Consider the following 17,075-nt stretch of genomic DNA (forward strand, 5'->3'; position numbering starts at 1 on the left):
AAAAACTTTAAAAATTATTGCTTTTATTTTATGATTTATTTTATTTTAGGATAAGTTGAACTCTATCCTAACTGATATCACTATGTTTCCTAATCGTAGGCATTTTTAATAAGTTAGGCGTGATTAATAAAAAAATGTTATGCTGATGTTTTTTAATAAAAGATTGTAAATATTCTTGCCTATTATCATTATTTTTGTATTTAAACAGTCATCTGACAATGTTACAAAATCAGGTAAAAATTTTGAACGTGCATTTCCTGTTGTGTATGAGAAGGGAAATCCCGTCTCGATCTTGTCTCGAAATTTTATGAGAAATAAAAAATCTTGTCTCGTCTCGTCTCGAACTAAAAATCCAATGTCGTCCATCCCTACTAATTATGATGTAAAAATACTTCTAGGAGATGCAAATGCAAAAGTAGGCAAGGAACAGATGTGGAATGAGGTGGCAGGAAAGGAAAGTCTTCATGAAGAGAGTAACGACAACGGAGTTAGACTTTTATCCCTAGCAGAAGCAGGAGAGATGAAGATAATGAGCACTTACTTCCCACGGAAAGCTATCCACAAAGCGACATGGATGCACCCAAACGGTACAACACTTAACCAAATCGACCATGTGCTCATAGACAGAAGACACCACAGGAACATCACCAATGTTAGAAGTATCAGAAAAGCTGAGTGTGGTTCAGATCATTGTCTAGTGTTAGTTACCATTAACCAAAGAATAGGAGTAGGAAATAGAAAGAAGAATGAAACGGAGAAAGTGATTGCTACAGAAAGAATCAAAGAAAAAAACATCGCCAGAGAATACAAAATAAAACTGCAGAACAGATTCCAAGCTTTGGAAGAGAAAGAAACTGAAGAAAATGTAGAAAACCAGTGGAACAGATTGAAAAATTCTATTCAAGAATGTGCCCTAGAAGTGTGTGGACAGAAGAAAAAGAAGAAGAAAAACCCTGGTTTGATGAGGACTGTAGAGATGCGGTCTACAAAAGAAAAGCAGCGAAAGGAAAGTGGTTAAACCAACAAAACTTAAATAACAAAGAAAATTATATCATGCAAAATAGAGAAACAGTCAAGATTCTTAGAAAGAAAAAACGTGACTGGATTAACAGCCTGATAGAACAAGCGGAACAAGACAGAACAGCCAACAACAGCAGAGACTTCTACAGGTCAGTACGCTGCTTCAAGAAGGGGTTTACACCCAGCACATTTTGGATCACTGACAAAGATGGAAACATAATAATAAATAAAGAAGAATGTTTAGATAGATGGTGAGAATACTTTATGGAGTTACTAAATGGAGACTTCCAAGAAACAAACGAAGAACCTGTTAAATATGAAAATGTACAGCCATTTGTTCCAGAACCCACTTTAGAAGAAATAAAAAACACAATCAAAAGCATGAAAAATAATAAAGTTCCGGGAATAGACGGAATAACCATAGAATTACTAAAAGCAGGAGGAGACGGACTAAGCAGACAAATACATAAACTTATTCTAAAGATTTGGGAACAGGAGACAATTCTAAAGGACTGGCAAGAGGCTATCATAATCCCAATATTTAAAAAAGGAGACAAGCGTAATTGTAACAATTATAGAGGAATTTCATTGTTAGCAAGCACCTACAAAGTACTCTCAAAAGTAATGCAGAGGAGACTAGAAGAGTATGTGGAAACAATCATTGGAGAACAGCAGGCTGGTTTTAGGAGAGGAAAATCAACGATAGATCAAATCTTTATTCTAAAAGAATCAATTGCCAAACATTGGGAATATAACCAAAATTTCTTCTGCTTATTTGTGGATTTCGCCAAAGCATACGAAAGCCTCAACAGGCAGCGTATATGGGAAATAATGGAAAGTTTTGGGATACCGGAAAAACTAATAAGGTTGTCCGGTTTAAGTGTAGTTAACTCAAGATGTAAGGTCAAAGTAGAAGGAGAAATGTCTGACGATTTTGAAGTGGATAAAGGAGTTAGACAAGGTGATGGACTTTCCCCCACTCTATTTAATATAGCCCTGGAAGACTCCCTGCAAAAAGTAAAAAACTCTAATATTGGAATCAAAATTGGCAAATCCTTAAACATTTTAGCCTTTGCAGATGATTTAGTTTTGATGGCAAAAACCAAACAAGACTTAATAGACCTCACAAAATTACTAGTTTTAAACACAGGAAAAACAGGATTAAAAATAAATGACTCAAAGACTGACTATATGATAGTAGGGAGGACCCAAGAAGACCTTAAGGAAGATGATTTTCTGGAAGTTGGAAGCCACAGATTTAGAAGAGTAGATACATTTACATACCTGGGTACCATAATATCAGAACAAAGCAGAGAAGATCTAGCAGTAGAGAATAGACTAAATGCCGCAAACAAAAGTCTCTATGTCTGCAATAAATTAATGAGCTCAAAATTATTATCCCACACAACAAAATTACGTCTGTATAAAACAATAATCCGACCAGTAATTTTATATGGCTCAGAGACTTGGATCCTGAACAAAAAAGAAGAAAGAAAAATAATAGTTTTTGAAAATAAAGTATTGAGGAAAATTTTTGGCCCAACGCTAGAAAATGGGAGAGTGGAGGAAGAGGCACAACCAGGAAGTAAGAGAAATGTACAAAAATGCAGACATCATCAGAGAAATAAGAAGTAGGAGACTAAAATGAGCAGGACACATACTAAGAAGAGAAGAAGAGTCAAACCTGAAGAACATTCTGAGGGGAACACTAGAGGGACGAAGACCCAGGGGACGACTAAAGACTAAATGGTGGAACCAGGTGCAACAAGACATGAGGCGGCTGGGAATTGGAGAGGAGGATGCTGAAGAAAGAGACGGATGGAGACGCTGTGTTGCTGAGGCCAAGTACCGACTGGGGTACAAATGGCTAGGGCAGTTAGTAAGTAACAATATCATAAAATAAATTGAGTGAGTAACCTTATGCTTTTTCGTAAGAAAACTGATATTTTTCTTAGGGGATTACAAATAACTGATGATTGTAGAATGCAAACCAAATATTTTATTCAATTGAGTATAGTTTAAAGTTGTTTACAAAACAAAAAACTGTAGCATATAAACTGGTTTGTCGATTTTTGATTCATAATCACCCTGGATTTATTAAATATTGACATCGAGATAGAGTCAAGATCCCTGCAGTCCTTACCTCACCTCTTTGGAGAGACTATAAAAACAAGATAAGATAGAGGAAGAAAAAAGCAAACAAGAAAAAGTTAAAGCAGAAAAGAAAAGAGAATTAGAGAAAACAATATTAAAAGTAAAATGGAGAAAAACAGAAAGAGAGAAAAAGGTCTCAAGGAAAAACACAGATAAACAAGAAGCCAAAGTTGAAATCAGTGACAGCAAAGAAAAAAATAAACAGAAGCTGTCCACATGTGTGGAGGCAGAAAGTGCAGACACTGTTTACAGAATGAAAGAGGTTTTTAATATCAATAGTTTGAAATCGGGCGACACAAGTTTTAATGTTCATGATCTCCGTCCGGGGCAATGGGTCGTTGTCCCGTATCCATATGAATCGGGAGAATTAAAGTATTTTGTTGGTCATGTTTTATCAACTAACAACCAGAGTAAAACCTCAAAAGTAAAGTTTCTTACCCTGAAACAGCATAACAAATTTGTATGGCCAAATAAAGAAGATGTCAATATCAAAGTGTCGTTTAAAGACGTTGTTAAAATTTTAAATCACCCAGATATTGATAAATGGGGATACCATACCATACATTTTACGAGTAAAACAGGAAGTGATCTTCTAGACATTTTACGACTAAAACAGCAAGTGATCTTGTAGACGTTTTACTACTAAAACAGGGTATGGTCTTGTCACATCTTATTTTTTAAATATGTGTAAGTTAGGCCTAAATAAAACTTTTATTTCAAATATGCCTATTTATTTAATCGTCCCCACATGAGATCAATACTGCAATATTTAATCATTAATATGCATAATAGCTTAAAATAAGAATGAAAGTTAATTATTTTGCTCTAAAACGTTGAGACTCCTGAAATTCAGCGCCTGGCCTGGCGGACGGTGGTCGTCTACTCTGCCTGCAGTTACATCTTTAACTTAGTCTAGTATTAATATGAACTTATATTTTGCCAATAGGAAAATAATTTCAGGTTTATCATAATATTTTTCATTGTTTGCCACTGAATTAAAGCCATTAAACTAATCATACCTTAAGTTGGCGTAACACCTCAACGCATTCCTAAAGACAACGTCTCAGAATTTTTTTAAATTATTTTGTGTTTCTTTTATATTAAAAGTCAAGTTGCATCTAAATATTAATAAAGAGTAGATTTAAAGTCATTTTAGGCTTGATTGTACTTTTAAATACTTTAAAATAATCAATTTTATTGGCCGTCGATATTAAAATAAAAAATGTCGATAATATATATTTTGGTGTGTCGATAATACACATCTGTAATAGGTTGGGTTGAGTACGCCGAAAGATTGTTATTATAACTTTACTACCCTTGTTTTGATGTTATTTAATATTTCTACATGTATGTTATACTCTGGCATAAGTATTAAAGGTCTTTAAGTTGTATACACGGCTATTTTAACTCAGGCAATCAATAAATATGGCCATCGCTACAACTTAGCATGTCGATAATTGGTGGTTTTACTTAATAGATTTTCCCACAAGAGTCACAACTACCTCAAAAACGTACATAGATAATATTTTAACTAACATTAATAAGGATCAAATTGAAACTGAGGGCATTGTTACAGCCTTATCAGATCATTACGGTCAACTCATGGAACTACTCACAAGTCCTAAAAAGATAGATAATACTACTTGTTAGATATTTTGCTTCATCCATTTGTAGGTGTAAGTAAGAATTTTTTAAGTCCAGAGTACAGAATATCTTGCCACCGCTCATATTTGCAAAAATATCTTCAATTCTCGGTATTGGATAGTGTTCGTCTTGAATTTGTCTGTTCACCGTAACCTTATAATCAGCACATATTCTAATTTCACCATTGGGTTTCATTACTGGTACTATGGGTGTTCCCCATTCAGAATTGTCCGTCTTTGTTATTATTCCTGCAGTTTCTAAGCGCTCTAGTTCCTCTTCTACCTTTTGTTTCAAGGAATAAGGTATTGGCCTTGCTTTCATAAATATTGGTCGAGCGTCAGGTGCCAGTTGTAAGTGGCCTAGTTGATCAGGTATTTGGCCTATATCTGGCTCGAAAACATCCTTGTATTTGTTTAGAAGTTCATCTAAACGTCCTCCAGTTTCTTGTTTGATTGTTTTTACTTCTTTCCAGTCCAACTCTACTTCCCGTAGCCAGTCTCGACCGAAAATAGGATCCAAGTGACCGTCTACAATATAGAGTTTACCCATAAAACTCTGGCTTTTGTATGAACATTGAACAAACACAACGCCTTTGGGCTTGAATAATTCACCTGTATACGTTTTAAGTCGTAGCTGTGTATTGAAAAGTCTTCTGTTCGTATTAAGTTTCTTGAACATGATGATTCCTAGATCTTTACAAAAACATGTCCTCGAAGAACTACATTTTGGTCATTTGGGTATGGTAAAAACCAAAGCCTTAGCACGGAGCTTTTGCTACTGGAAAGGTTTGGACAAAGATATAGAAGATAATATTTCAAAATGCAGACAGTGCAGGGAAAAACAAAATTTACCGAAGAAAGAAATTAACCATCCCTGGGAGCCAGCAAGTGAACCATGGGAGCGGGTCCACATAGATTTTGCTGGGCCAACCAACGGAAACTACTTTCTGTTGGTAGTAGACGCATTCAGAAAGTGGGTTGAAGTCATACCTACGAAGAGTATTACATCTTCATGGACAATCAGAGAGCTGCGTAAAATATTCACCACCTTTGGACTACCAAGTGTTATAGTCTCTGATAATGGTCGTCAGTTCACCTCTTCTGAATTTAGTAACTTTTTGAAGAAATGTGGAACTTTGCACAAGAAGACAGCTCCTTACCATCCTTCTTCGAACGGCCAAGTCGAACGCTTCGTACAAACGATAAAGAAATTAATCAACTGTATGTCAGATGAATCTGGTACACTTGAAGAAAAGCTTCACCAACTGCTGATGAAAATACGTCAAGCTCCGAATTCAACTGGCAACAGCTCATACTTCTTGATGTTCAATAGAAGGATCCGCACATACTTAAGTTTACTCTTACCTAAGACAAAGGAAGAAACTAAACAACCCAAAGGAATAGTGAGATATTTCAACCCAGGTGAACGAGTACAAGCACGGAACTATTCCGGAAATTGTAAGTGGAATTACGGAAATGTTCAAAGTAGAGACGGTCGCCTTCACTATTTTATCAAGATGGACGATGGACAAATTTGGAGACGCCACATCGATCAAATGTTGCGTACAAAAGTTTAGGGGGAGACTGTTAGGGGGAGACCACTGTTAGATATTTTGCTTCTGTACTTCTTGTATTAATCCATATGTTAATTATTTATTTACATTGTTCATATAATAATATTGACTTTCCAGTTATGAATAAATAGTTATACAAGTTACAAGTGCTTGTATTTATTACTACTCAAAATTACTGGGGTGGAAATTTTCCCCTAGACAATATGAAAATGTTCAAATCATTATTGGAAATAGAAAACTGGTCAACTCTTTTTAATTCAAATATAGAAAGTAAATATGACACATTCCACAATATCTTTCGATATTACTTAAATTTATCTTTTCCAAAAGTCAGAAAAAAATTCACAAGCTCCAAAACAGCAAAAATTGGATTACAGAGAACCTAAAAAAGAACAAAAATGATCTCATTGAATTAAACAACCTAGTTAAAGAATCCGGGTCGGAGGTTCTTAAAACTCAATTGAAGAAAAAAACTCAACAATATAAATTAAATGTCATGAGTGCAAAACGTAATTATTATAGCGATAAAGTTAAAAAGTCTGAAAATATAAGTAAAACTGTGTGGAAAATTATTAATAAGGAGACAAGAAAAACTCCACTCAACTTACAACAATGTTTAAAAACTTTCATGTTTTAAAACTAGGTAATTGTGAAGTCTCAAACCCATTGCATGTTGCCAATAGTTTTAATAACTTTTTTGTCAGTATAATTGAAAATATGTTAGATGATAGATCAAATCAAGCTGTTGGTTGTATGAAAGAAAGTAAAAAAACAGATCCCAACTTTCAGGTGTCCGCCAATTGACGAAAGTAATATAAATAAAATAATCGACGCTTTTCAAAATAAATGGTCCAGTGGCTTTGACGAAGTTCCAATAAAGACTATTAAATATGCTAAGGGTCCCTATTAAAACCCTTAAAACATATAAGAAATTCTTCCTTTATTTCAGGCATTTTTCTAAAACAACTTAAAATCTCTTAAGGTCATACCGGTGTACAAAAAGGGTGAAGAATCAGATATTCAAAATCATAGACCAATTTCTATTCTTCCATCGATATCAAACGTTTTTTAAAAAGCCATGCAATTAAATCTCATAAGACACCTAGAACTATATGATCCTTTTAATCACGAACAACATGGCTTTCGGAAAAATAAATCTACCACAACTGCTTTAATAAGTTTTGTTGAATCAATCATAGAGTCATTAGAAAATCAAGTGAAAGTTATGGGAATTTTTATGGATTAATCAAAAGCCTTTGAGAGTATTTCCCACTCAAAAATGATCGACAAACTAAATAGCCTAGGAATCAGGAATTCATATTTAAAATGGTTTTAATCATACCTAACTGATATAGAACAATATGAAGAAGTATAAAAAACTGACAAAAATCAAGTTATTAAATTTCAACATCAGAAAAAGTTAAATATGGAGTACCCCAAGGGTCAATACTTGGACCATTATTATTTATCTGCTACATAAGTGATATGCCGAATTGCCTAAGTAAATTAAACTCTATCAAAAATCAGCTCTGTTTGTACGCCAATGATTCAAACCTTATAATGTCTGCAAAAACTGGTATAGAATTAGAAATTCACTCCTTTGTGGAGTTAGCAAAAATTTAAGATTTCTTTATTGCTCACGATTTAATTTTGAACACTCAAAATACTAACTTCATATCATTTTGCACTAAACAAAAACAAATTAAAGAGGAAATAAATATTTACATAAATAATGAGGAAAATATGCAAGTTGGAAATACTAAATTTCTTGGCCTTACCATTGATAGAAATCTAAATTGGGATCTGCACGTGGATAATGTCCTAAAGAAAATTAACTCAGGAATCTATGCCATCAAAAGATTGTATTATCTCTGCGATACGAATGTATTAAAAAGTGTTTATTTTGCCAATGTTCAATCCCATGTTTCTTATGGGATCTGTGTCTACGGAGGAACATCCGCTCAAAATTTGACGAATATACTAATAGGACAGAAAAGAGCCTTAAGCGCCATATTAAGCTTTAGGAACAATGAATCTGTCAAAACTTACTTTACTAAATTTGAAATTTTGACTGTTTACAGCTTATACATTTTAGAATGCATAATGTTTGTAAAAAATAATATAAATAGTTTCATTACAAATAAAGATATCCATAGCTACAATACAGGGAGCGGCAGAAATATCTGACGGTTTTCAAGCCAGTACAGTCCGGCAGCCGAGAGGAGGGGGGTGGTGGGGAGTGGCTCATTCTCAAGGGCAAGTGACCCCATTTCAGTCGCCACGGAGCAGTGGACCGGTATACATCGCGCATTTGTCGTTGAGGCATATTTTAAAAGTGGCGATTCTGTTGTTGATACGCAACGTAAGTTTCGTAGGCATTTTAATGTGGCTCGTGGGGAACCTATCCCATCCCGAAACACCATCAAATTGTGGGTGGATACCTTTAGATCCACAGGATCAACTGCAAAACGTAGGCCTACAGGCCGTCCAAGGTCAGTGAGGACGCCGGAGAACGTGGAGCGAGTGCGACAAGCTGTGCTAACGAGCCCGCATCGCCCGGCGCGTAGACAAGCTGCTGCTCTTGGCATGTCTGATCGCTCTATTCGACGAATTTTGCACTCAGACCTTCACTTTCACCCATATAAAATAGCAATCGTCCAAAAACTTCAGCCTCACGACCACGCTAATCGTCAAACATTTTCAGAGCAAATTATTGATTTGATGGATGACAAAAAAATTCTTGCAATGAGTGATGAGGCCCATTTTCACCTGGATGGCTATGTAAACAAACAGAATTTTAGGTATTGGTCGAATAGTTGATCCTGTTGTATCCACCCAAAATTTGATGGTGTTTCGGGATGGGATAGGTTCCCCACGAGCCACATTAAAATGCCTACGAAACTTACGTTGCGTATCAACAACAGAATCGCCACTTTTAAAATACGCCTCAACGACAAACGCGCGATGTATACCGGTCCACTGCTCCATGGCGACTGAAATGGGGTCACTTGGCCTTGAGAATGAGCCGCTCCCCACCACCCCCCTCCACTCGGTTGCCGGACTGTACTCGCTTGAAAACCTTCAGATATTTCTGCTGCTCCCTGTACTAGGAATAATATCAAGTAGTATTACCAAATCATAAATTAGAATTGCTTAAAGGAAAAACTTCATACAACGGTATCAAATTCCTAAATCACATACCAGATCACATAAGAAGCATGCAGGATGATAGAGGTTTCAAAGTGAAGTTGAAAGAATTTTTGATACAGAGGGCACTTTATTCATTTGATGACTTTTTTACCTTTAGAACAGATAATAGATCTTAAAATTCAGAAAACGCAACCTGGAGTAGTGTGATCAATAATGTCCTACCGATCATGTTGATTGTAGCCTACTTCTTCATGTATATTCGTGTTCATTGTTTGCACTATTCATGTAAATATGTAAATATATATTTACAAATGAATAAAGATCTTTTGATTGATTTGATTTGATTTGAACCAAATCTGGCTTAGTTCATGGCCAGAATTGATTCTTTCCTTGTAGTACGGTGCAATTAGACCTAAACCGGGACATCCAAAAAAAAAGTTTCAAACCAGCGCCAAATTGTTGAATACACTTCCCTCAATATGTAAAAAAAAGTTACACTGATTTGAGTGTCGGGTTTGGGGGGAGGGGTGAAAATGGGGTGAAAATAGGACTTTTTTTACTTTTGTGCAAATACCTCAAAAACGGTGAGTTTTTCTTAAAATACAATGAATTACAAAAATAATCTACATTAAATTTCAAACAAAATGATACCATACAATACCTATCTACAATGAACGGTTCAGGAGATATTGAGGGGTAAATGTGATTTTTTCTTAAAATTCTAAAAAAATTGTTTTTTAAATGGAGAAAACCCATGGACACCCATAAAAAAGTTTCTATTGAGTGCCAAATTGTTCAATATACCTCCCTTAATATGTGTAAAAAAGTTACACTGATTTGAGTGTCGGATTTGGGAAGTAGGGTTTAAAGAAAATGGGTGAAAATAGGACTTTTTTTACTTTTTTGCAAATACCTCAAAAACGGCGAGTTTTTCTTAAAATACAATGAATTACAAAAATAATCTACATTAAATTTCAAACAAAATGATACCATACAATACCTATCTACTATGAACGGTTCAGGAAATTTTGGGGGGTAAATGTGATTTTTTCTTAAAATTCTAAAATAAATTGTTTTTTAAATGGAGAAAAACCATGGACACCCATAGAAAAGGTTTCTAATGAGTGCCAAATTGTTCAATAGACCTCCCTTAATATGTGTAAAAAAGTTACACTGTTTTGAGTGACGGATTTGGGAAGTAGTGTTTAAAGAAAATGGGGTGAAAATAGGACTTTTTTTACTTTTTTGCAAATACCTCAAAAATGGCGAGTTTTTCTTAAAATACAATGAATTACAAAAATAATCTAAATTAAATTTAGAACAAAATGATACCATACAATACCTATCTACAATAATTGGTTCAGGAGATATTGAGGGGTAAATGTGATTTTTTCTTAAAATTCTACAAAAAATGTTTTTTAAATGGAGAAAACCCATGGACACCCATAAATTATCTTAATCCAATAAAGAATTTTAAAATGGTGGCCATTTAAATATTTTAAATTTAAATTGCAAAAAAGGCTATTTTTTATGAAAAATGTAATAAAAACTTTTATTTAGGTTTTAAAATTCCCTATCAAACGACACCAAGCTCAATAAGATTGAATAAAAATAACTAAATTATAACTATTTTTAGTTGTAAAATTATTAAGATCAAGGCTTCGCTATTCAGGTTTGCCTCATTTTACAACTAAAAATTGTGATATTTCATTTATTTCTTTTATTATTTTCATCATTTTAAAAGCTAAATGAAGTTCATAAAATTAGTCATTTTTTGCAATTTCAATTTAAAAAAATTTAAATGGCCGACATTTTGAAATTTTTAATTGGATTAAGATCATTCTTTTTCTAACGAGAGTCTATTTTACCTCAACATACATACCAAGTTACATAATGATCGGTAAAAAAATTCAAAGATAAAATACTGTTTATGTGTAAAAAAACAAAATGACAAATATCTGGTTGACGAAGTGATTTTGGGAAATAATTTATTCTTGATTTTCTAATTATTTTGACCCATAGAACCATTTTCTGGAGATTGGCTGTTCTTACGGGACACCCTGTAGGATGTCTCACGTAAAGTGAACCAATAGCGTTGAAACTCACCTTTTTTTATTATGAGTTAGTTATAGAGTTGACTTCTTATGGAGCACTTCCCTTTACTTTTTAGATGTTTTTTGGGATGATTTCCAATTTTAAAAATATGTTTGCCATTTTCCAATATGGCTGACAACTTTGTTATTTCTTATGGAACACCCTGTGGTTTATGATTGTTTTATAATTCAAATGCAATTTTAAGACATTTTTAATTTTGACATTTTCTCTTAAAAACTACTCATTTAGGAGTTACAACGTAACGTGTTACACTTATGGAAAAAAGGCTTGCTGTATACATTCCGCATCCTGTAGCTCATATACGAATAAGTTTATAGAGAATATGCAAAGAACAAAAAAGAGTTAAAATCGCATTTATATCTTAAACAGACCATGAAATACAGAAGGTTCCAATATTAAAGTTAGCTGCCATTTTGGAAAATGGTGGAAAGTTTTTTTACAAGGAAATCAATATTTTTATCGTATTTTATTATTTTATTAGAATGTAGTTGAAATTTTTACAACCGTGCATAGTTGATAGATATTGTAAATATGATTGTGTTTGAAATTCAATAAAGATTTTTTTTTTGTAATTCATTATATAAAAAAGCACCCTTTACGAGCCTCCCTTTTTGAAAAGCCCTCCTACCAAATCAGAGACTCAAATCAGTGTAACTTTATTACACATATTAAGGGAGGTCTATTGAATAAATTAGCACTCATTAGGAGATTTTTATGGGTATCCATAGTTTTCATGAATTTAAAAAAACAACTTTTTTAGAATTAAAAGAAGAAAATCACATTTACTCCTCAATATCTCCTTACCCGTAAATGGTAGATAGGTATTGAATGGTATCATCTTGTTCTAAATTTAATTTAGATTATTTTTGTAATTCATTGTATTTTTAGAAAAACGCACCATTTTTAAGGTATTTGCAAAAAAGTAAAAAAAAAGTCCTATTTTCACCCCATTTTCTTTAAACCCTACTTCCCAAATCCGACACTCAAATCAGTGTAACTTTTTTTTACATATTGAGGGAAGTGTATTCAACAATTTGGCACCCATTAGAAACTTTTTTATGCGTGTCCATGGTTTTTCTCCATTTAAAAACAATTTTATTTAGAATTTTTAGAAAAAATCACATTTACCCCCCAATATTTCCGGAACCGTTCATAGTAGATAGGTATTGTATGGTATCATTTTGTTCGAAATTTAATGTAGATTATTTTTGTAATTCATTATATTTTAAGAAAAACTCACCGTTTTTGAGGTATTTGCAAAAAAGTAAAAAAAGTCATATTTTAATCCCATTTTCACCCCCTCCCCCCCAAACCAGAAACACAAAACAGTGTAACTTTTTTTTACATATTGAGGGAAGTGTATTCAACAATTTGGCACTGGTTTGAAACTTTTTTTTTGGATGTCCCGGTTTGCTCTTTTTTTAAGCTAATTGCACTAATAACAATTTCTCTGTGATCACAACAGGAATTTTGCCACAATAACTTTTCCAATTTTGTGATTTCGAGATTCGGTTTAGACATGCCACTAATGTAAAAAAATAAACAATAAAATTAACTAGGCAACAGGTTCCATATAGCGTCTCGTTTTCCTGGTCAGGAACCGATGAGAACCTCTTTAGCAAAGGAGGGGGGCGTGACGTCACTCTTCTCTTGAGGGAACACCATTACTGTACCGCAAAGATACAAAGTGTAGCCATCGGTTTTTGTGGCGTAGTGGTTAACGTACGCGACTGACGTCCATGAGGTAGTGCTTGTGCGTTTCCTGGTGAAGCCTGGGGGTAGGGTTTAAGCCCCTACAAAACCGGTTCTTAGCCACTCTAACCACATACCCCCAGGCTTCACCAGGAAACGCACGAGCTCTATCCAAATAACATTAACTTTTTGTCAAAGATTTTGCTTAGAATGTGATTACTTCTTAACTGTACAACTTTTGTTAGAATTTGAAGCATTTATAATTTTTTAACAGAACTATTTTTTTTATTAGTAAACCTTCATTCGATTTTTATCTTGTATCTTTTTTATATTATCAGCCAGTTTGGTTGGTTAGGCTAGGTTATGACAATTTAATTTTATAATTAAAAAGTTAATTTTCTAATGAAAAATTAATTTTGTAACTTAACGATTATAAAATTAATTTTATAATTTTTCTTAAATCGACGTGAGGGGCTCTCCCACAATCCCCCACTCCTTCGCAGAAGAGGTTCTCACCGGTTCCTGACCAGGAAACTGAGACACAAGTACAGTAGAACCTCACTAATCCGACCTCCGATGGTCCGACTCCCCGCTTGGTCCGACCGTGCCACCAACACAATAGGCTTCCGTTAACATAACCTCATTATCCAAGAAAAATACCCAGACAACTTTATAAATTGTGTTTTTTTAGTCTAATGTGTTGAAATTTGTTGTATATTTAACCATGTCTGCCCATTATCTATATATTTAATACGGTAGGCATTTTTTTGTCATTATTGTTTTGGAGTGGTGGTACTACCGAAAGGTCTTAGCATGAAGTTTTGCCATCAAACAAAAAAACTTTGGAATTCCCCAGTGGCCTTCAAAGTTCCCATGTTATTCTTAGGGAGAAAATGTTTTGTTTATATTTGAACAGATGAATACTTTGAAACTGACACTAATATTTAAAACAGATGGTTGTACTAAAATTTTGCACAAAATCAAAACATAACCAAAAAACGTTCGACATAATGGAGACTATAAGACGTTTACCAGGATGGCATTTGCCGTCCCTTATTTCCATTCCCTTATTTAGGAAGAGGCCGACGAACTTTAACTGGTAGACGCGAACGAAATACAAATAATACTATTGTCGTTGATAGCCGAAACCAGCAAGCACCCTTCCGTGTTGGGTTTAAGTGTGCTCTCCAACAGTCTCCTGAAGATTTCACATTCAATTTAGGACTGTTGGATAATCGCTGCATAAGCTGTTGATTTTGGAAGACAAGGAGGAGGGTAGGACTAATTTGGAAACAGAAGAGAGGAGATATTAGATAAGTGGAAAACACGTTGGGAGCAGAGTGTTTTATGTTAACGTTTTAAAGGTCAACGTTCGTATATATACCTAACATCAGAAAGAGACTGGAACAAGATTGCGAGATGGGCCATTATGAAACGCATTTTTGTCACAAATTTCCATGCGATTCTGTGAAGATTTCACCTGGTGGAAGAGGAAGTATGTAGATGTGGAGAAATAAAACCACGAGTCACGTATTTTTAAATTGCTCACTTCAGGAAACAAATAGGAGAGAACAGGAATATGTCTTGGATAAGATATGCCTAGAGATGAGAAAATAAAACATGATGAGTGACAAGTAAGCAATTGAGACGTTTAGAAAAGTAGCTAGGGAAATAGGAAAAGACAAGGGATACATACAGGCATTAAAATTTAAAAAAGAAACAAACAAAAACTAAGAAAGAAAAGGGATGAAAACTTGCCCATGAAGGGGAGAGGAAAGGTTAGAGCGAATCTCAATGATCCCTATCGCTCAGGACGGTGTGGGGAAGGGAGTCGTGTTTTGGACACACAATGTGTCTGGAAACCCCAATGCAGCTATGAGTAAGGCTATTTTTGTAGAAAACACTATTTACAATAAATGTTGATTATATCGATCTATTATGTACATCTTTAGTATTTCCATAATCTTTGAGTCGAATATTTTAAAGTCATCAGAAATTATGACTGTTATTCGTTTTAAAATAACAATAACGCCTGTAATACTTAGCAATTGCTCTAATTCGAGCAACAGGTACACTAGTTAATGTTAAGTAGGCTCCCACATTATTGTTTTTGAAAAATCACAGTTCATTTGACAAAAATAAAATGGAAGCAAAATAAAGGAATGCCGATCAAAGCTTCAAGGTCAAGCTATCCGTTTGCACTTACAATCGTCTGAGAAAGAATAAGCGATGTTTTTATGTCATTGTTATCTTTATCAGTGTATTTTACGACTTTTGTTATGCTATAAGTAGGCTACTATTTTTTTATAGTTTTTATGCGTTATCTAATGTTTTTATCGACATTCTCGACATTCTTCTGTCCTGAAACAGTGTTGCAGTAACCTATGACTAGCAGCTTACTATACTTTCTATTGTTCTGTTCTTTATTTTGCTGTACAATGTTTGGTAATTTGTTTGTTTGAGTAAAAGTTTGAAAAAGCTGTGATTTTAAACGTTGACATTTTTTATTACTGAACCAAGGTTAATGACGTAACATAATTATCATGATTGCACAATAGCTTACTAATTGTATTTTTACAATGTAATATGCAAATTATCACATTGAAGTCCGTTTAGTTTATGAGTTGGAAATAACTGTTTTATGTCATGTTGGATTAACCGTGGTTATCAGTTATCCGTGATCTGTTCAAAATACAGTTTTACTAAAATTTTTACTACAGTTTTTTGAAATTTTTCCTCTGATAATCCGACCTTTTTGCTGTACCGACCATGCTCCCGGTCCCGTAGGTGACAGATTAGCGAGGTTCTACTGTACAGGTTCCCAGGTAAAACTACCATTACTGCCACCCCTAGTCACTATTTCGACAGCCCACTAAATAGGAGAAAAGGGTACTGCCTCTATTCTGATGTTAGCACCACATTTTGCCCAATGCCATGGGCCATTACAGAATACTTCAGATCATGCTGCAATAGGTCTGTAACCTGTTGGTACAGAGAATTACCTACAGGCACCAATACATCACCAGGGATGGATAAACAGTTTCATCAAATTAATAGTCTTGTTTTGCTTGATTTAGATGAGATGAATAATCTTTACTAGTGGCTTGTAGGGACATAAGTCCCTAAACAGCTCAAATGTAAAACAAATTATCGTAATATTTAAGCAAACTCACAATCAAATTGTATATACATGTCAGGATAGATATCCCAGTATAACATATCTTTTGTGTATAAAAACAGTTTGCTGTTTGTCTTTGTTTGTTTTTGTTGATGTTATTTTTAATTAAATACCCCCGCCGCAGCAAACCTGCCGTCTAAGCGAATTTCCATTTGGCCGAATTGATTTTCAATTGATCTATTTAAATAACATTAGGTTTAACGAGTACCTAGGTTTGCTGCTACAAGGAAACTAATAAAGTAGTGTGTTTTTAGTAAAATACTGATAGCTTACTATAAAATAAATAAATTTGCCAAGTTTGATCAAAATATATCCATAAACAAGCAAACTACAACATTTTACAATATTCTCCATAAGAATAACATGGGAATTTTAAATTTACAATTTTTTTAGTTTTCTCCGTAACCAATAACCGTACAAAAACACTTTGATATACTGAATTGTTTGTTTTTTTAAGCTCTTTAAGAAGGTTTAGAGAACAATTGGGAAATTTTGTGTTTTGAGGGTAAAAAGTGAGAAAAACCAATTTTTACCCCATAAAACCCCCCA

The 17,075-nt window shown here is 34.1% G+C and overlaps 1 protein-coding gene across 6 annotated transcripts in view; it reads right to left on the reverse strand.

Moving 5' to 3' along the window:
* Positions 1 to 17,075, reverse strand: part of LOC128982958 (kinase D-interacting substrate of 220 kDa B) — a 306,316-nt gene that overhangs the window by 42,181 nt on the left and 247,060 nt on the right. The window lies entirely within an intron of this gene.

The sequence above is a fragment of the Macrosteles quadrilineatus genome, unplaced genomic scaffold (assembly GCF_028750875.1).
Source record: "Macrosteles quadrilineatus isolate MER2022 unplaced genomic scaffold, UCM_ALF_1.0 Scaffold_1__1_contigs__length_201487025, whole genome shotgun sequence".
Taxonomy (NCBI): Eukaryota; Metazoa; Arthropoda; class Insecta; order Hemiptera; family Cicadellidae; genus Macrosteles; species Macrosteles quadrilineatus.